Source organism: Pseudophryne corroboree, chromosome 4, assembly GCF_028390025.1.
Source record: "Pseudophryne corroboree isolate aPseCor3 chromosome 4, aPseCor3.hap2, whole genome shotgun sequence".
Lineage (NCBI taxonomy): Eukaryota > Metazoa > Chordata > Amphibia > Anura > Myobatrachidae > Pseudophryne > Pseudophryne corroboree.
The window spans coordinates 18,105,917-18,125,058 of NC_086447.1; the positions used below are offsets into that span (position 1 = coordinate 18,105,917).

Genomic DNA, 19,142 nt, shown 5'->3' on the forward strand with positions numbered 1-19,142 from the left:
CACCACTCTGCTGCTCATGTAAGTGTCAGAGATCCTGAAGTACTCACTCATCATGTGAAAGTACCAATGTGTTTCTTCGTTGGTCAATGGAAGAAAAATCTTGCAAAACTCTCCAGATTATTGCCTTTTTAACCTTTTTCTAGGAAACTTTCTAGATGAATGCTTTTTAGCCTTTGTTAGTACATGCTTTTGCAAGTTGTCTCTGTGGTGCAATCGGTTAGCGCATGCGGCTGTTAACCGAAAGGCTGGTGGTTCAATACCACCCTGGGACGTAATTGACCTTGTGATCAAATTTTGCTGATCTTTAAGTAGACAAGTCAAAATTTCAAACCACCTCTTATAGTGTAGGGTACCTGGCCTTCTCTGATGCAATCAGAGTCAGATTTGATTAAGTCATTTTATAAAAAACAGGAAGCACAATTTAGCATGGGGTTGCAGAGAAAAAAAATTATGCAGGCAGAGAAATCCAATTGAGTGATTAATCAGCTCTCCATTTTATGGATTTATTTTTATGCTAACACATTTGCTCTCTGAAAAGTGTCCACAAAGCCAAGTCTCTGATTAACACCTTTGTAGGAATGGTTTTTCACCTATTACTGATTAAAACTTGCTTCATTGGAAAGGCAGCAAGATGCATCCTCATTACAATGTCCACTGAAATAATACAGGTTGACACCAGGAAACATAAACCTCACTGCATCCTTGCTGCTTTCTCAAGTGGGAATCTGTTTAATGTGAAAACCAGGTGATATCTATTCAGCACACAGGTAAGAAGTTAAGAAAATCTTTCTTTAAAGGTGAAGATGTTTCTCACAAAATCGTTGCCCCAATGCATCATTGAAATTCAAGCTGGAAAGATGATTTTGAAATATCAATTGTACATTTTGCATTGCTCTTCTGGTGACAATGTAGCTTGTTTTTGTCAATTACCATTTCAGTAATAGGGTAAAGAAAATTAAGTGGATTTCTGAAAGAAAACAATGCTGTCAATATACTATTAAAACAAATTAAAATGTTAAAAGTTATTGTACTTTAAGTAAAAATAAAAGAGTCAAAATATCAATTCCAGTTTTGGAAGAATTTAATTAACAAAAAAATAAGTGCACATAGCAGAGGATGGTTTCGATCCACCGACCTCTGGGTTATGGGCCCAGCACGCTTCTGCTGCACCACTCTGCTGCTCATGTAAGTGTCAGAGATCCTGAAGTACTCACTCATCATGTGAAAGTACCAATGTGTTTCTTCGTTGGTCAATGTAAGAAAAATCTTGCAAAACTCTCCAGATTATTGCCTTTTTAACCTTTTTCTAGGAAACTTTCTAGATGAATGCTTTTTAGCCATTATTAGTACATGCTTTTGCAAGTTGTCTCTGTTGTGCAATCGGTTAGCGCATGCGGCTGTTAACCGAAAGGCTGGTGGTTCAATACCACCCAGGGACGTAATTGACCTTGTGATCAAATTTTGCTGAACTTTAAGTAGACAAGTCAAAATTTTAAACCACCTCTTATAGTGTAGGGTACCTGGCCTTCTCTGATGCAATCAGAGTCAGATTTGATTAAGTCATTTTATAAAAAACAGGAAGCACAATTTAGCATGGGGTTGCAGAGAAAAAAAATTATGCAGGCAGAGAAATCCAATTGAGTGATTAATCAGCTCTCCATTTTATGGCTTTATTTTTATGCTAACACATTTGCTCTCTGAAAAGTGTCCACAAAGCCAAGTCTCTGATTAACACCTTTGTAGGAATGGTTTTTCACCTATTACTGATTAAAACTTGCTTCATTGGAAAGGCAGCAAGATGCATCCTCATTACAATGTCCACTGAAATAATACAGGTTGACACCAGGAAACATAAACCTCACTGCATCCTTGCTGCTTTCTCAAGTGGGAATCTGTTTAATGTGAAAACCAGGTGATATCTAATCAGCACACAGGTAAGAAGTTAAGAAAATCTTTCTTTAAGGGTGAAGATGTTTCTCACAAAATCTTTGCCCCAATGCATCATTGAAATTCAAGCTGGAAAGATGATTTTGAAATATCAATTGTACATTTTGCATTGCTCTTCTGGTGACAATGTAGCTTGTTTTTGTCAATTACCATTTCAGTAATAGGGTAAAGAAAATTAAGTGGATTTCTGAAAGAAAACAATGCTGTCAATATACTATTAAAACAAATTAAAATGTTAAAAGTTATTGTACTTTAAGTAAAAATAAAAGAGTCAAAATATCAATCCCAGTTTTGGAAGAATTTAATTAACAAAAAAATAAGTGCACATAGCAGACGATGGTTTCGATCCATCGACCTCTGGGTTATGGGCCCAGCACGCTTCCGCTGCGCCACTCTGCTGCTCATGTAAGTGTCAGAGATCCTGAAGAACTCACTCATCATGTGAAAGTACCAATGTGTTTCTTCGTTGGTCAATGGAAGAAAAATCTTGCAAAACTCTCCAGATTATTGCCTTTTTAACCTTTTTCTAGGAAACTTTCTAGATGAATGCTTTTTAGCCTTTGTCAGTACATGCTTTTGCAAGCTGTCTCTGTGGCGCAATCGGTTAGCGCATTCGTCTGTTAACCGAAAGGTTGGTGGTTCAATCCCACCCGGGGACGTAATTGACCTTGTGATCAAATTTTGGTGATCTTTAAGTAGACAAGTCAAAATTTCAAACCACCTTTTATGGTGTAAGGTACCTGGCCTTCTCTGATGCAATCAGAGTCAGATTTGATTAAGTCATTTTATAAAAAACAGGAAGCACAATTTAGCATTGGGGTTGCAGAGAAAAAAAATTATGCAGGCAGAGAAATCCAATTGAGTGATTAATCAGCTCTCCATTTTATGGCTTTATTTTTATGCTAACACATTTGCTCTCTGAAAAGTGTCCACAAAGCCAAGTCTCTGATTAACACCTTTGTAGGAATGGTTTTTCACCTATTACAGATTAAAACTTGCTTCATTGGAAAGGCAGCAAGATGCATCCTCATTACAATGTCCACTGAAATAATACAGGTTGACACCAGGAAACATAAACCTCACTGCATCCTTGCTGCTTTCTCAAGTGGGAATCTGTTTAATGTGAAAACCAGGTGATATCTAATCAGCACACAGGTAAGAAGTTAAGAAAATCTTTCTTTAAAGGTGAAGATGTTTCTCACAAAATCGTTGCCCCAATGCATCATTGAAATTCAAGCTGGAAAGATGATTTTGAAATATCAATTGTACATTTTGCATTGCTCTTCTGGTGACAATGTAGCTTGTTTTTGTCAATTACCATTTCAGTAATAGGGTAAAGAAAATTAAGTGGATTTCTGAAAGAAAACAATGCTGTCAATATACTATTAAAACAAATTAAAATGTTAAAAGTTATTGTACTTTAAGTAAAAATAAAAGAGTCAAAATATCAATTCCAGTTTTGGAAGAATTTAATTAACAAAAAAATAAGTGCACATAGCAAAGGATGGTTTCGATCCACCGACCTCTGGGTTATGGGCCCAGCACGCTTCCGCTGCGCCACTCTGCTGCTCATGTAAGTGTCAGAGATCCTGAAGAACTCACTCATCATGTGAAAGTACCAATGTGTTTCTTCGTTGGTCAATGGAAGAAAAATCTTGCAAAAATCTCCAGATTATTGCCTTTTTAACCTTTTTCTAGGAAACTTTCTAGATGAATGCTTTTTAGCCTTTGTCAGTACATGCTTTTGCAAGCTGTCTCTGTGGCGCAATCGGTTAGCGCATTCGGCTGTTAACTGAAAGGTTGGTGGTTCAATCCCACCCGGGGACGTAATTGACCTTGTGATCAAATTTTGCTGATCTTTAAGTAGACAAGTCAAAATTTCAAACCACCTTTTATGGTGTAAGGTACCTGGCCTTCTCTGATGCAATCAGAGTCAGATTTGATTAAGTCATTTTATAAAAAACAGGAAGCACAATTTAGCATTGGGGTTGCAGAGAAAAAAAAATATGCAGGCAGAGAAATCCAATTGAGTGATTAATCAGCTCTCCATTTTATGGCTTTATTTTTATGCTAACACATTTGCTCTCTGAAAAGTGTCCACAAAGCCAAGTCTCTGATTAACACCTTTGTAGGAATGGTTTTTCACCTATTACTGATTAAAACTTGCTTCATTGGAAAGGCAGCAAGATGCATCCTCATTACAATGTCCACTGAAATAATGCAGGTTGACACCAGGAAACATAAACCTCACTGCATCCTTGCTGCTTTCTCATGTGGGAATCTGTTTAATGTGAAAACCAGGTGATATCTAATCAGCACACAGGTAAGAAGTTAAGAAAATCTTTCTTTAAGGGTGAAGATGTTTCTCACAAAATCGTTGCCCCAATGCATCATTGAAATTCAAGCTGGAAAGATGATTTTGAAATATCAATTGTACATTTTGCATTGCTCTTCTGGTGACAATGTAGCTTGTTTTTGTCAATTACCATTTCAGTAATAGGGTAAAGAAAATTAAGTGGATTTCTGAAAGAAAACAATGCTGTCAATATACTATTAAAACAAATTAAAATGTTAAAAGTTATTGTACTTTAAGTAAAAATAAAAGAGTCAAAATATCAATTCCAGTTTTGGAAGAATTTAATTAACAAAAAAATAAGTGCACATAGCAAAGGATGGTTTCGATCCACCGACCTCTGGGTTATGGGCCCAGCACGCTTCCGCTGCGCCACTCTGCTGCTCATGTAAGTGTCAGAGATCCTGAAGAACTCACTCATCATGTGAAAGTACCAATGTGATTCTTCGTTGGTCAATGGAAGAAAAATCTTGCAAAACTCTCCAGATTATTGCCTTTTTAACCTTTTTCTAGGAAACTTTCTAGATGAATGCTTTTTAGCCTTTGTCAGTACATACTTTTGCAAGCTGTCTCTGTGGCGCAATCGGTTAGCGCATTCGGCTGTTAACTGAAAAGTTGGTGGTTCAATCCCACCCGGGGACGTAATTGACCTTGTGATCAAATTTTGCTGATCTTTAAGTAGACAAGTCAAAATTTCAAACCACCTTTTATGGTGTAAGGTACCTGGCCTTCTCTGATGCAATCAGAGTCAGATTTGATTAAGTCATTTTATAAAAAACAGGAAGCACAATTTAGCATTGGGGTTGCAGAGAAAAAAAAATATGCAGGCAGAGAAATCCAATTGAGTGATTAATCAGCTCTCCATTTTATGGCTTTATTTTTATGCTAACACATTTGCTCTCTGAAAAGTGTCCACAAAGCCAAGTCTCTGATTAACACCTTTGTAGGAATGGTTTTTCACCTATTACTGATTAAAACTTGCTTCATTGGAAAGGCAGCAAGATGCATCCTCATTACAATGTCCACTGAAATAATGCAGGTTGACACCAGGAAACATAAACCTCACTGCATCCTTGCTGCTTTCTCATGTGGGAATCTGTTTAATGTGAAAACCAGGTGATATCTAATCAGCACACAGGTAAGAAGTTAAGAAAATCTTTCTTTAAGGGTGAAGATGTTTCTCACAAAATCGTTGCCCCAATGCATCATTGAAATTCAAGCTGGAAAGATGATTTTGAAATATCAATTGTACATTTTGCATTGCTCTTCTGGTGACAATGTAGCTTGTTTTTGTCAATTACCATTTCAGTAATAGGGTAAAGAAAATTAAGTGGATTTCTGAAAGAAAACAATGCTGTCAATATACTATTAAAACAAATTAAAATGTTAAAAGTTATTGTACTTTAAGTAAAAATAAAAGAGTCAAAATATCAATTCCAGTTTTGGAAGAATTTAATTAACAAAAAAATAAGTGCACATAGCAGAGGATGGTTTCGATCCACCGACCTCTGGGTTATGGGCCCAGCACGCTTCCGCTGCGCCACTCTGCTGCTCATGTAAGTGCCAGAGATCCTGAAGTACTCACTCATCATGTGAAAGTACCAATGTGTTTCTTCGTTGGTCAATGGAAGAAAAATCTTGCAAAACTCTCCAGATTATTGCCTTTTTAACCTTTTTCTAGGAAACTTTCTAGATGAATGCTTTTTAGCCTTTGTTAGTACATGCTTTTGCAAGTTGTCTCTGTGGTGCAATCGGTTAGCGCATTCGGCTGTTAACCGAAAGGCTGGTGGTTCAATACCACCCAGGGACGTAATTGACCTTGTGATCAAATTTTGCTGATCTTTAAGTAGACAAGTCAACATTTCAAACCACCTCTTATAATGTAGGGTACCTGGCCTTCTCTGATGCAATCAGAGTCAGATTTGATTAAGTCATTTTATAAAAAACAGGAAGCACAATTTAGCATGGGGTTGCAGAGAAAAAAAATTATGCAGGCAGAGAAATCCAATTGAGTGATTAATCAGCTCTCCATTTTATGGCTTTATTTTTATGCTAACACATTTGCTCTCTGAAAAGTGTCCACAAAGCCAAGTCTCTGATTAACACCTTTGTAGGAATGGTTTTTCACCTATTACTGATTAAAACTTGCTTCATTGGAAAGGCAGCAAGATGCATCCTCATTACAATGTCCACTGAAATAATACAGGTTGACACCAGGAAACATAAACCTCACTGCATCCTTGCTGCTTTCTCAAGTGGGAATCTGTTTAATGTGAAAACCAGGTGATATCTAATCAGCACACAGGTAAGAAGTTAAGAAAATCTTTCTTTAAGGGTGAAGATGTTTCTCACAAAATTGTTGCCCCAATGCATCATTGAAATTCAAGATGGAAAGATGATTTTGAAATATCAATTGTACATTTTGCATTGCTCTTCTGGTGACAATGTAGCTTGTTTTTGTCAATTACCATTTCAGTAATAGGGTAAAGAAAATTAAGTGGATTTCTGAAAGAAAACAATGCTGTCAATATACTATTAAAACAAATTAAAATGTTAAAAGTTATTGTACTTTAAGTAAAAATAAAAGAGTCAAAATATCAATTCCAGTTTTGGAAGAATTTAATTAACAAAAAAATAAGTGCACATAGCAAAGGATGGTTTCGATCCACCGACCTCTGGGTTATGGGCCCAGCACGCTTCCGCTGCGCCACTCTGCTGCTCATGTAAGTGTCAGAGATCCTGAAGTACTCACTCATCATGTGAAAGTACCAATGTGTTTCTTCGTTGGTCAATGGAAGAAAAATCTTGCAAAACTCTCCAGATTATTGCCTTTTTAACCTTTTTCTAGGAAACTTTCTAGATGAATGCTTTTTAGCCTTTGTCAGTACATGCTTTTGCAAGCTGTCTCTGTGGCGCAATCGGTTAGCGCATTCGGCTGTTAACGGAAAGGTTGGTGGTTCAATCCCACCCGGGGACGTAATTGACCTTGTGATCAAATTTTGGTGATCTTTAAGTAGACAAGTCAAAATTTCAAACCACCTTTTATGGTGTAAGGTACCTGGCCTTCTCTGATGCAATCAGAGTCAGATTTGATTAAGTCATTTTATAAAAAACAGGAAGCACAATTTAGCATTGGGGTTGCAGAGAAAAAAAAATATGCAGGCAGAGAAATCCAATTGAGTGATTAATCAGCTCTCCATTTTATGGCTTTATTTTTATGCTAACACATTTGCTCTCTGAAAAGTGTCCACAAAGCCAAGTCTCTGATTAACACCTTTGTAGGAATGGTTTTTCACCTATTACTGATTAAAACTTGCTTCATTGAAAAGGCAGCAAGATGCATCCTCATTACAATGTCCACTGAAATAATACAGGTTGACACCAGGAAACATAAACTTCACTGCATCCTTGCTTCTTTCTCACGTGGGAATCTGTTTAATGGGAAAACCAGGTGATATCTAATCAGCACACAGGTAAGAAGTTAAGAAAATCTTTCTTTAAGGGTGAAGATGTTTCTCACAAAATCGTTGCCCCAATGCATCATTGAAATTCAAGATGGAAAGATGATTTTGAAATATCAATTGTACATTTTGCATTGCTCTTCTGGTGACAATGTAGCTTGTTTTTGTCAATTACCATTTCAGTAATAGGGTAAAGAAAATTAAGTGGATTTCTGAAAGAAAACAATGCTGTCAATATACTATTAAAACAAATTAAAATGTTAAAAATTATTGTGCTTTAAGTAAAAATAAAAGAGTCAAAATATCAATTCCAGTTTTGGAAGAATTTAATTAACAAAAAAATAAGTGCACATAGCAAAGGATGGTTTCGATCCACCGACCTCTGGGTTATGGGCCCAGCACGCTTCCGCTGCGCCACTCTGCTGCTCATGTAAGTGTCAGAGATCCTGAAGAACTCACTCATCATGTGAAAGTACCAATGTGTTTCTTCGTTGGTCAATGGAAGAAAAATCTTGCAAAACTCTCCAGATTATTGCCTTTTTAACCTTTTTCTAGGAAACTTTCTAGATGAATGCTTTTTAGCCTTTGTCAGTACATGCTTTTGCAAGCTGTCTTTGTGGCGCAATCGGTTAGCGCATTCGGCTGTTAACCGAAAGGCTGGTGGTTCAATACCACCCAGGGACGTAATTGACCTTGTGATCAAATTTTGCTGATCTTTAAGTAGACAAGTCAAAATTTCAAACCACCTCTTATAGTGTAGGGTACCAGGCCTTCTCTGATGCAGTCAGATTTGATTAAGTCATTTTATAAAAAACAGGAAGCACAATTTAGCATGGGGTTGCAGAGAAAAAAAATTATGCAGGCAGAGAAATCCAATTGAGTGATTAATCAGCTCTCCATTTTATGGCTTTATTTTTATGCTAACACATTTGCTCTCTGAAAAGTGTCCACAAAGCCAAGTCTCTGATTAACTCCTTTGTAGGAATGGTTTTTCACCTATTACTGATTAAAACTTGCTTAATTGAAAAGGCAGCAAGATGCATCCTCATTACAATGTCCACTGAAATAATACAGGTTGACACCAGGAAACATAAACCTCACTGCATCCTTGCTGCTTTCTCACGTGGGAATCTGTTTAATGTGAAAACCAGGTGATATCTAATCAGCACACAGGTAAGAAGTTAAGAAAATCTTTCTTTAAGGGTGAAGATGTTTCTCACAAAATCGTTGCCCCAATGCATCATTGAAATTCAAGCTGGAAAGATGATTTTGAAATATCAATTGTACATTTTGCATTGCTCTTCTGGTGACAATGTAGCTTGTTTTTGTCAATTACCATTTCAGTAATAGGGTAAAGAAAATTAAGTGGATTTCTGAAAGAAAACAATGCTGTCAATATACTATTAAAACAAATTAAAATGTTAAAAGTTATTGTACTTTAAGTAAAAATAAAAGAGTCAAAATATCAATTCCAGTTTTGGAAGAATTTAATTAACAAAAAAATAAGTGCACATAGCAAAGGATGGTTTCGATCCACCGACCTCTGGGTTATGGGCCCAGCACGCTTCCGCTGCGCCACTCTGCTGCTCATGTAAGTGTCAGAGATCCTGAAGAACTCACTCATCATGTGAAAGTACCAATGTGTTTCTTCGTTGGTCAATGGAAGAAAAATCTTGCAAAACTCTCCAGATTATTGCCTTTTTAACCTTTTTCTAGGAAACTTTCTAGATGAATGCTTTTTAGCCTTTGTCAGTACATGCTTTTGCAAGCTGTCTCTGTGGCGCAATCGGTTAGCGCATTTGGCTGTTAACCGAAAGGCTGGTGGTTCAATACCACCCAGGGACGTAATTGACCTTGTGATCAAATTTTGCTGATCTTTAAGTAGACAAGTCAAAATTACAAACCACCTCTTATAGTGTAGGGTACCAGGCCTTCTCTGATGCAATCAGAGTCAGATTTGATTAAGTCATTTTATAAAAAACAGGAAGCACAATTTAGCATGGGGTTGCAGAGAAAAAAAATTATGCAGGCAGAGAAATCCAATTGAGTGATTAATCAGCTCTCCATTTTATGGCTTTATTTTTATGCTAACACATTTGCTCTCTGAAAAGTGTCCACAAAGCCAAGTCTCTGATTAACACCTTTGTAGGAATGGTTTTTCACCTATTACTGATTAAAACTTGCTTCATTGGAAAGGCAGCAAGATGCATCCTCATTACAATGTCCACTGAAATAATACAGGTTGACACCAGGAAACATAAACCTCACTGCATCCTTGCTGCTTTCTCAAGTGGGAATCTGTTTAATGTGAAAACCAGGTGATATCTAATCAGCACACAGGTAAGAAGTTAAGAAAATCTTTCTTTAAGGGTGAAGATGTTTCTCACAAAATCGTTGCCCCAATGCATCATTGAAATTCAAGATGGAAAGATGATTTTGAAATATCAATTGTACATTTTGCATTGCTCTTCTGGTGACAATGTAGCTTGTTTTTGTCAATTACCATTTCAGTAATAGGGTAAAGAAAATTAAGTGGATTTCTGAAAGAAAACAATGCTGTCAATATACTATTAAAACAAATTAAAATGTTAAAAGTTATTGTACTTTAAGTAAAAATAAAAGAGTCAAAATATCAATTCCAGTTTTGGAAGAATTTAATTAACAAAATAATAAGTGCACATAGCAGAGGATGGTTTCGATCCACCGACCTCTGGGTTATGGGCCCAGCACGCTTCCGCTGCACCACTCTGCTGCTCATGTAAGTGTCAGAGATCCTGAAGTACTCACTCATCATGTGAAAGTACCAATGTGTTTCTTCGTTGGTCAATGGAAGAAAAATCTTGCAAAACTCTCCAGATTATTGCCTTTTTAACCTTTTTCTAGGAAACTTTCTAGATGAATGCTTTTTAGCCTTTGTTAGTACATGCTTTTGCAAGTTGTCTCTGTGGTGCAATCGGTTAGCGCATGCGGCTGTTAACCGAAAGGCTGGTGGTTCAATACCACCCAGGGACGTAATTGACCTTGTGATCAAATTTTGCTGATCTTTAAGTAGACAAGTCAAAATTTCAAACCACCTCTTATAGTGTAGGGTACCTGGCCTTCTCTGATGCAATCAGAGTCAGATTTGATTAAGTCATTTTATAAAAAACAGGAAGCACAATTTAGCATGGGGTTGCAGAGAAAAAAAATTATGCAGGCAGAGAAATCCAATTGAGTGATTAATCAGCTCTCCATTTTATGGCTTTATTTTTATGCTAACACATTTGCTCTCTGAAAAGTGTCCACAAAGCCAAGTCTCTGATTAACACCTTTGTAGGAATGGTTTTTCACCTATTACTGATTAAAACTTGCTTCATTGGAAAGGCAGCAAGATGCATCCTCATTACAATGTCCACTGAAATAATACAGGTTGACACCAGGAAACATAAACCTCACTGCATCCTTGCTGCTTTCTCAAGTGGGAATCTGTTTAATGTGAAAACCAGGTGATATCTAATCAGCACACAGGTAAGAAGTTAAGAAAATCTTTCTTTAAAGGTGAAGATGTTTCTCACAAAATCGTTGCCCCAATGCATCATTGAAATTCAAGCTGGAAAGATGATTTTGAATTATCAATTGTACATTTTGCATTGCTCTTCTGGTGACAATGTAGCTTGTTTTTGTCAATTACCATTTCAGTAATAGGGTAAAGAAAATTAAGTGGATTTCTGAAAGAAAACAATGCTGTCAATATACTATTAAAACAAATTAAAATGTTAAAAGTTATTGTACTTTAAGTAAAAATAAAAGAGTCAAAATATCAATTCCAGTTTTGGAAGAATTTAATTAACAAAAAAATAAGTGCACATAGCAAAGGATGGTTTCGATCCACCGACCTCTGGGTTATGGGCCCAGCACGCTTCCGCTGCGCCACTCTGCTGCTCATGTAAGTGTCAGAGATCCTGAAGAACTCACTCATCATGTGAAAGTACCAATGTGTTTCTTCGTTGGTCAATGGAAGAAAAATCTTGCAAAACTCTCCAGATTATTGCCTTTTTAACCTTTTTCTAGGAAACTTTCTAGATGAATGCTTTTTAGCCTTTGTCAGTACATGCTTTTGCAAGCTGTCTCTGTGGTGCAATCGGTTAGCGCATTCGGCTGTTAACCGAAAGGTTGGTGGTTCAATCCCACCCGGGGACGTAATTGACTTTGTGATCAAATTTTGGTGATCTTTAAGTAGACAAGTCAAAATTTCAAACCACCTTTTATGGTGTAAGGTACCTGGCCTTCTCTGATGCAATCAGAGTCAGGTTTGATTAAGTCATTTTATAAAAAACAGGAAGCACAATTTAGCATTGGGGTTGCAGAGAAAAAAAAATATGCAGGCAGAGAAATCCAATTGAGTGATTAATCAGCTCTCCATTTTATGGCTTTATTTTTATGCTAACACATTTGCTCTCTGAAAAGTGTCCACAAAGCCAAGTCTCTGATTAACACCTTTGTAGGAATGGTTTTTCACCTATTACTGATTAAAACTTGCTTCATTGGAAAGGCAGCAAGATGCATCCTCATTACAATGTCCACTGAAATAATACAGGTTGACACCAGGAAACATAAACCTCACTGCATCCTTGCTGCTTTCTCATGTGGGAATCTGTTTAATGTGAAAACCAGGTGATATCTAATCAGCACACAGGTAAGAAGTTAAGAAAATCTTTCTTTAAGGGTGAAGATGTTTCTCACAAAATCGTTGCCCCAATGCATCATTGAAATTCAAGCTGGAAAGATGATTTTGAAATATCAATTGTACATTTTGCATTGCTCTTCTGGTGACAATGTAGCTTGTTTTTGTCAATTACCATTTCAGTAATAGGGTAAAGAAAATTAAGTGGATTTCTGAAAGAAAACAATGCTGTCAATATACTATTAAAACAAATTAAAATGTTAAAAGTTATTGTACTTTAAGTAAAAATAAAAGAGTCAAAATATCAATTCCAGTTTTGGAAGAATTTAATTAACAAAAAAATAAGTGCACATAGCAAAGGATGGTTTCGATCCACCGACCTCTGGGTTATGGGCCCAGCACGCTTCCGCTGCGCCACTCTGCTGCTCATGTTAGTGTCAGAGATCCTGAAGAACACACTCATCATGTGAAAGTACCAATGTGTTTCTTCGTTGGTCAATGGAAGAAAAATCTTGCAAAACTCTCCAGATTATTGCCTTTTTAACCTTTTTCTAGGAAACTTTCTAGATGAATGCTTTTTAGCCTTTGTCAGTACATGCTTTTGCAAGCTGTCTCTGTGGCGCAATCGGTTAGCGCATTCGGCTGTTAACCGAAAGGTTGGTGGTTCAATCCCACCCGGGGACGTAATTGACCTTGTGATCAAATTTTGGTGATCTTTAAGTAGACAAGTCAAAATTTCAAACCACCTTTTATGGTGTAAGGTACCTGGCCTTCTCTGATGCAATCAGAGTCAGATTTGATTAAGTCATTTTATAAAAAACAGGAAGCACAATTTAGCATTGGGGTTGCAGAGAAAAAAAAATATGCAGGCAGAGAAATCCAATTGAGTGATTAATCAGCTCTCCATTTTATTTCTTTATTTTTATGCTAACACATTTGCTCTCTGAAAAGTGTCCACAAAGCCAAGTCTCTGATTAACACCTTTGTAGGAATGGTTTTTCACCTATTACTGATTAAAACTTGCTTCATTGGAAAGGCAGCAAGATGCATCCTCATTACAATGTCCACTGAAATAATACAGGTTGACACCAGGAAACATAAACCTCACTGCATCCTTGCTGCTTTCTCAAGTGGGAATCTGTTTAATGTGAAAACCAGGTGATATCTAATCAGCACACAGGTAAGAAGTTAAGAAAATCTTTCTTTAAGGGTGAAGATGTTTCTCACAAAATCGTTGCCCCAATGCATCATTGAAATTCAAGCTGGAAAGATGATTTTGAAATATCAATTGTACATTTTGCATTGCTCTTCTGGTGACAATGTAGCTTGTTTTTGTCAATTACCATTTCAGTAATAGGGTAAAGAAAATTAAGTGGATTTCTGAAAGAAAACAATGCTGTCAATATACTATTAAAACAAATTAAAATGTTAAAAGTTATTGTACTTTAAGTAAAAATAAAAGAGTCAAAATATCAATTCCAGTTTTGGAAGAATTTAATTAACAAAAAAATAAGTGCACATAGCAAAGGATGGTTTCGATCCACCGACCTCGGGGTTATGGGCCCAGCACGCTTGCGCTGTGCCACTCTGCTGCTCATGTAAGTGTCAGAGATCCTGAAGAACTCACTCATCATGTGAAAGTACCAATGTGTTTCTTCGTTGGTCAATGGAAGAAAAATCTTGCAAAACTCTCCAGATTATTGCCTTTTTAACCTTTTTCTAGGAAACTTTCTAGATGAATGCTTTTTAGCCTTTGTCAGTACATGCTTTTGCAAGCTGTCTCTGTGGCGCAATCGGTTAGCGCATTCGGCTGTTAACCGAAAGGTTGGTGGTTCAATCCCACCCGGGGACGTAATTGACCTTGTGATCAAATTTTGCTGATCTTTAAGTAGACAAGTCAAAATTTCAAACCACCTTTTATGGTGTAAGGTACCTGGCCTTCTCTGATGCAATCAGAGTCAGATTTGATTAAGTCATTTTATAAAAAACAGGAAGCACAATTTAGCATTGGGGTTGCAGAGAAAAAAAAATATGCAGGCAGAGAAATCCAATTGAGTGATTAATCAGCTCTCCATTTTATGGCTTTATTTTTATGCTAACACATTTGCTCTCTGAAAAGTGTCCACAAAGCCAAGTCTCTGATTAACACCTTTGTAGGAATGGTTTTTCACCTATTACTGATTAAAACTTGCTTCATTGGAAAGGCAGCAAGATGCATCCTCATTACAATGTCCACTGAAATAATACAGGTTGACACCAGGAAACATAAACCTCACTGCATCCTTGCTGCTTTCTCATGTGGGAATCTGTTTAATGTGAAAACCAGGTGATATCTAATCAGCACACAGGTAGGAAGTTAAGAAAATCTTTCTTTAAGGGTGAAGATGTTTCTCACAAAATCGTTGCCCCAATGCATCATTGAAATTCAAGCTGGAAAGATGATTTTGAAATATCAATTGTACATTTTGCATTGCTCTTCTGGTGACAATGTAGCTTGTTTTTGTCAATTACCATTTCAGTAATAGGGTAAAGAAAATTAAGTGGATTTCTGAAAGAAAACAATGCTGTCAATATACTATTAAAACAAATTAAAATGTTAAAAGTTATTGTACTTTAAGTAAAAATAAAAGAGTCAAAATATCAATTCCAGTTTTGGAAGAATTTAATTAACAAAAAAATAAGTGCACATAGCAAAGGATGGTTTCGATCCACCGACCTCGGGGTTATGGGCCCAGCACGCTTGCGCTGCGCCACTCTGCTGCTCATGTAAGTGTCAGAGATCCTGAAGAACTCACTCATCATGTGAAAGTACCAATGTGTTTCTTCGTTGGTCAATGGAAGAAAAATCTTGCAAAACTCTCCAGATTATTGCCTTTTTAACCTTTTTCTTGGAAACTTTCTAGATGAATGCTTTTTAGCCTTTGTCAGTACATGCTTTTGCAAGCTGTCTCTGTGGCGCAATCGGTTAGCGCATTCGGCTGTTAACCGAAAGGTTGGTGGTTCAATCCCACCCGGGGACGTAATTGACCTTGTGATCAAATTTTGGTGATCTTTAAGTAGACAAGTCAAAATTTCAAACCACCTTTTATGGTGTAAGGTACCTGGCCTTCTCTGATGCAATCAGAGTCAGATTTGATTAAGTCATTTTATAAAAAACAGGAAGCACAATTTAGCATTGGGGTTGCAGAGAAAAAAAAATATGCAGGCAGAGAAATCCAATTGAGTGATTAATCAGCTCTCCATTTTATGGCTTTATTTTTATGCTAACACATTTGCTCTCTGAAAAGTGTCCACAAAGCCAAGTCTCTGATTAACACCTTTGTAGGAATGGTTTTTCACCTATTACTGATTAAAACTTGCTTCATTGGAAAGGCAGCAAGATGCATCCTCATTACAATGTCCACTGAAATAATACAGGTTGACACCAGGAAACATAAACCTCACTGCATCCTTGCTGCTTTCTCACGTGGGAATCTGTTTAATGTGAAAACCAGGTGATATCTAATCAGCACACAGGTAAGAAGTTAAGAAAATCTTTCTTTAAGGGTGAAGATGTTTCTCACAAAATCGTTGCCCCAATGCATCATTGAAATTCAAGCTGGAAAGATGATTTTGAAATATCAATTGTACATTTTGCATTGCTCTTCTGGTGACAATGTAGCTTGTTTTTGTCAATTACCATTTCAGTAATAGGGTAAAGAAAATTAAGTGGATTTCTGAAAGAAAACAATGCTGTCAATATACTATTAAAACAAATTAAAATGTTAAAAGTTATTGTACTTTAAGTAAAAATAAAAGAGTCAAAATATCAATTCCAGTTTTGGAAGAATTTAATTAACAAAAAAATAAGTGCACATAGCAAAGGATGGTTTCGATCCACCGACCTCGGGGTTATGGGCCCAGCACGCTTCCGCTGCGCCACTCTGCTGCTCATGTAAGTGTCAGAGATCCTGAAGAACTCACTCATCATGTGAAAGTACCAATGTGTTTCTTCGTTGGTCAATGGAAGAAAAATCTTGCAAAACTCTCCAGATTATTGCCTTTTTAACCTTTTTCTAGGAAACTTTCTAGATGAATGCTTTTTAGCCTTTGTCAGTACATGCTTTTGCAAGCTGTCTCTGTGACGCAATCGGTTAGCGCATTCGGCTGTTAACCGAAAGGTTGGTGGTTCAATCCCACCCGGGGACGTAATTGACCTTGTGATCAAATTTTGCTGATCTTTAAGTAGACAAGTCAAAATTTCAAACCACCTTTTATGGTGTAAGGTACCTGGCCTTCTCTGATGCAATCAGAGTCAGATTTGATTAAGTCATTTTATAAAAAACAGGAAGCACAATTTAGCATTGGGGTTGCAGAGAAAAAAAAATATGCAGGCAGAGAAATCCAATTGAGTGATTAATCAGCTCTCCATTTTATGGCTTTATTTTTATGCTAACACATTTGCTCTCTGAAAAGTGTCCACAAAGCCAAGTCTCTGATTAACACCTTTGTAGGAATGGTTTTTCACCTATTACTGATTAAAACTTGCTTCATTGGAAAGGCAGCAAGATGCATCCTCATTACAATGTCCACTGAAATAATACAGGTTGACACCAGGAAACATAAACCTCACTGCATCCTTGCTGCTTTCTCATGTGGGAATCTGTTTAATGTGAAAACCAGGTGATATCTAATCAGCACACAGGTAAGAAGTTAAGAAAATCTTTCTTTAAGGGTGAAGATGTTTCTCACAAAATCGTTGCCCCAATGCATCATTGAAATTCAAGCTGGAAAGATGATTTTGAAATATCAATTGTACATTTTGCATTGCTCTTCTGGTGACAATGTAGCTTGTTTTTGTCAATTACCATTTCAGTAATAGGGTAAAGAAAATTAAGTGGATTTCTGAAAGAAAACAATGCTGTCAATATACTATTAAAACAAATTAAAATGTTAAAAGTTATTGTACTTTAAGTAAAAATAAAAGAGTCAAAATATCAATTCCAGTTTTGGAAGAATTTAATTAACAAAAAAATAAGTGCACATAGCAAAGGATGGTTTCGATCCACCGACCTCTGGGTTATGGGCACAGCACGCTTCCGCTGCGCCACTCTGCTGCTCATGTAAGTGTCAGAGATCCTGAAGAACTCACTCATCATGTGAAAGTACCAATGTGTTTCTTCGTTGGTCAATGGAAGAAAAATCTTGCAAAACTCTCCAGATTATTGCCTTTTTAACCTTTTTCTAGGAAACTTTCTAGATGAATGCTTTTTAGCCTTTGTCAGTACATGCTTTTGCAAGCTGTCTCTGTGGCGCAATCGGTTAGCGCATTCGGCTGTTAACCGAAAGGTTGGTGGTTCAATCCCACCCGGGGACGTAATTGACCTTGTGATCAAATTATGGTGATCTTTAAGTAGACAAGTCAAAATTTCAAACCACCTTTTATGGTGTAAGGTACCTGGCCTTCTCTGATGCAATCAGAGTCAGATTTGATTAAGTCATTTTATAAAAAACAGGAAGCACAATTTAGCATTGGGGTTGCAGAGAAAAAAAAATATGCAGGCAGAGAAATCCAATTGAGTGATTAATCAGCTCTCCATTTTATGGCTTTATTTTTATGCTAACACATTTGCTCTCTGAAAAGTGTCCACAAAGCCAAGTCTCTGATTAACACCTTTGTAGGAATGGTTTTTCACCTATTACTGATTAAAACTTGCTTCATTGGAAAGGCAGCAAGATGCATCCTCATTACAATGTCCACTGAAATAATACAGGTTGACACCAGGAAACATAAACCTCACTGCATCCTTGCTGCTTTCTCAAGTGGGAATCTGTTTAATGTGAAAACCAGGTGATATCTAATCAGCACACAGGTAAGAAGTTAAGAAAATCTTTCTTTAAGGGTGAAGATGTTTCTCACAAAATCGTTGCCCCAATGCATCATTGAAATTCAAGCTGGAAAGATGATTTTGAAATATCAATTGTACATTTTGCATTGCTCTTCTGGTGACAATGTAGCTTGTTTTTGTCAATTACCATTTCAGTAATAGGGTAAAGAAAATTAAGTGGATTTCTGAAAGAAAACAATGCTGTCAATATACTATGAAAACAAATTAAAATGTTAAAAGTTATTGTACTTTAAGTAAAAATAAAAGAGTCAAAATATCAATTCCAGTTTTGGAAGAATTTAATTAACAAAAAAATAAGTGCACATAGCAAAGGATGGTTTCGATCCACCGACCTCTGGGTTATGGGCCCAGCACGCTTCCGCTGCGCCACTCTGCTGCTCATGTAAGTGTCAGAGATCCTGAAGAACTCACTCATCATGTGAAAGTACCAATGTGTTTCTTCGTTGGTCAATGGAAGAAAAATCTTGCAAAACTCTCCAGATTATTGCCTTTTTAACCTTTTTCTAGGAAACTTTCTAGATGAATGCTTTTTAGCCTTTGTCAGTACATGCTTTTGCAAGCTGTCTCTGTGGCGCAATCGGTTAGCGCATTCGGCTGTTAACCGAAAGGTTGGTGGTTCAATCCCACCCGGGGACGTAATTGACCTTGTGATCAAATTTTGCTGATCTTTAAGTAGACAAGTCAAAATTTCAAACCACCTTTTATGGTGTAAGGTACCTGGCCTTCTCTGATGCAATCAGAGTCAGATTTGATTAAGTCATTTTATAAAAAACAGGAAGCACAATTTAGCATTGGGGTTGCAGAGAAAAAAAAATATGCAGGCAGAGAAA

General features: G+C 36.8%; 11 non-coding genes across 11 annotated transcripts; 10 read left to right on the top strand and 1 right to left on the bottom strand.

Moving 5' to 3' along the window:
* Positions 1–3,700: 3,700 nt before the first annotated feature.
* TRNAN-GUU (transfer RNA asparagine (anticodon GUU)) lies at positions 3,701–3,774 on the top strand. The gene has a single exon. It is a non-coding gene; the product is annotated as a tRNA-Asn (tRNA).
* Positions 3,775–5,778: 2,004 nt separating this feature from the next.
* On the bottom strand, positions 5,779–5,850 carry TRNAM-CAU (transfer RNA methionine (anticodon CAU)). The gene has a single exon. It is a non-coding gene; the product is annotated as a tRNA-Met (tRNA).
* Positions 5,851–6,036: 186 nt separating this feature from the next.
* TRNAN-GUU (transfer RNA asparagine (anticodon GUU)) lies at positions 6,037–6,110 on the top strand. The gene has a single exon. It is a non-coding gene; the product is annotated as a tRNA-Asn (tRNA).
* Positions 6,111–8,371: 2,261 nt separating this feature from the next.
* On the top strand, positions 8,372–8,445 carry TRNAN-GUU (transfer RNA asparagine (anticodon GUU)). Its single transcript has one exon. It is a non-coding gene; the product is annotated as a tRNA-Asn (tRNA).
* Positions 8,446–9,532: 1,087 nt separating this feature from the next.
* TRNAN-GUU (transfer RNA asparagine (anticodon GUU)) lies at positions 9,533–9,606 on the top strand. Its single transcript has one exon. It is a non-coding gene; the product is annotated as a tRNA-Asn (tRNA).
* Positions 9,607–11,866: 2,260 nt separating this feature from the next.
* Positions 11,867–11,940, top strand: TRNAN-GUU (transfer RNA asparagine (anticodon GUU)). Its single transcript has one exon. It is a non-coding gene; the product is annotated as a tRNA-Asn (tRNA).
* Positions 11,941–13,034: 1,094 nt separating this feature from the next.
* On the top strand, positions 13,035–13,108 carry TRNAN-GUU (transfer RNA asparagine (anticodon GUU)). The gene has a single exon. It is a non-coding gene; the product is annotated as a tRNA-Asn (tRNA).
* A 1,094-nt stretch (positions 13,109–14,202) lies between these two features.
* Positions 14,203–14,276, top strand: TRNAN-GUU (transfer RNA asparagine (anticodon GUU)). The gene has a single exon. It is a non-coding gene; the product is annotated as a tRNA-Asn (tRNA).
* A 1,094-nt stretch (positions 14,277–15,370) lies between these two features.
* TRNAN-GUU (transfer RNA asparagine (anticodon GUU)) lies at positions 15,371–15,444 on the top strand. The gene has a single exon. It is a non-coding gene; the product is annotated as a tRNA-Asn (tRNA).
* Positions 15,445–17,706: 2,262 nt separating this feature from the next.
* TRNAN-GUU (transfer RNA asparagine (anticodon GUU)) lies at positions 17,707–17,780 on the top strand. The gene has a single exon. It is a non-coding gene; the product is annotated as a tRNA-Asn (tRNA).
* Positions 17,781–18,874: 1,094 nt separating this feature from the next.
* On the top strand, positions 18,875–18,948 carry TRNAN-GUU (transfer RNA asparagine (anticodon GUU)). Its single transcript has one exon. It is a non-coding gene; the product is annotated as a tRNA-Asn (tRNA).
* Positions 18,949–19,142: the final 194 nt, after the last annotated feature.